Source organism: Callithrix jacchus, chromosome X (genome assembly GCF_049354715.1).
Source record: "Callithrix jacchus isolate 240 chromosome X, calJac240_pri, whole genome shotgun sequence".
Classification (NCBI taxonomy): Eukaryota; Metazoa; Chordata; class Mammalia; order Primates; family Cebidae; genus Callithrix; species Callithrix jacchus.
Window position 1 is genome coordinate 126,748,292 of NC_133524.1, and position 1,418 is coordinate 126,749,709.

Below are 1,418 nucleotides of genomic sequence, written 5' to 3' on the forward strand. Positions count from 1 at the left end.
ATTTGGTCTTGTCACTATTTCCTTTTATCTTGTTTTATCTTGCCCATCATGGTAATTGTGTAGTGATATCTCATTGTGGTTTAAATTAGTATTTCTCTGATGCTTAATGACATTGAACAACTTTTTATGTGTTTATTTGCCATCTGTATAGTCTTCAGTGAAATGTCTGTTCATGTGGACATCGAATTGCTCTGGCATCAATTTTTGAAAAGACTATTTGTTCTCCATTGAATCGCTTTTGTGCCACTCCTTGCATGATTTCTGGGGAGAAGTCGACTGTAATTCATATTCTTGTTTCTTTATAGGCGAAGTATTTTCCCCTCTGGCTTCTTTCATGATTTTCTCATTACCTTTGGTTTTCTGCAGCTTGAGTATATGCTTAAGTGTGACATTTGGGTATTTATATTGTGTGGTGTCACCTGAACTTCCAGGATGTGTGGCTTGATCTCTATCATCGATTTTGGAAAGCAGTCTACCATTATTCTTTGAAATATTTCTTCTGTTTCATTTTCTCTCCTCTTTCTGGTAATCTATTTGCACATTACATCATGTGAAAATGTCTCATAGTTCTTGGATGTTCTTTTCTTTTTTCATTCTTTTTTTTTCTTTGCATTTTAGTTGAAGAAGTTTCTATTGACCTATCTTCAAGATTACTCATTCTTTCCTTGGCTGTGCCCTATGTGCTAATGAGCCAATTAAAAGCATCCTTCATTTCTGCTAGTGTTTTTTCATTTTTGGCATTTTAAAATTCTTACGTAGAACTCTCATCTCTCTCCTTACATGATAAATCTGTTCTTGCATGTTGTCTACTTTTTTTGATTAAAGTCCTTAACATATTAACCACAGTTATTTTAAATGCCTGTCTGATAATCCCAACATCTATATCAGTCTTGTTCTGATGCTTGCATTGTCTCTTCAGCCTATGATTTTTCATGTCTTTTGGTGTGCCTTGTAATTTTTGTTGAAAGCTGAACATATTGTATCTGATGTCAGGAATTAAGGTAAGCAAGCCTCTAGTCCAAGGATTCATGTCAATCTGGCAAGAATTGGGCTTTGTTTAATCTTTTCTGTAACTGTACATGCCTCAGGCTTAAACTTTTCTAGTGTTCTTGTTTTCATCTCCCCAGTTGACATTGTACTTTCCTAAGTACTCCTCTGAGAGACAGTCTGTGCAGCTCTTTAAATTATAACTCACTATTATTATACTGGATCCCTGTTGGTGTGGTGTTAAGATGTGGATCAGGGGCATATATATATATATATATATTTTTTTTTTTTTTTTTTTTTTTGAGACGGAGTTTCGCTCTTGTTACCCAGGCTGGAGTGCAATGGCGCAATCTCGGCTCACCGCAACCTCCGCCTCCTGGGTTCAGGCAATTCTTCTGCCTCAGCCTCCTGAGTAGCTGGGATTACAGGCA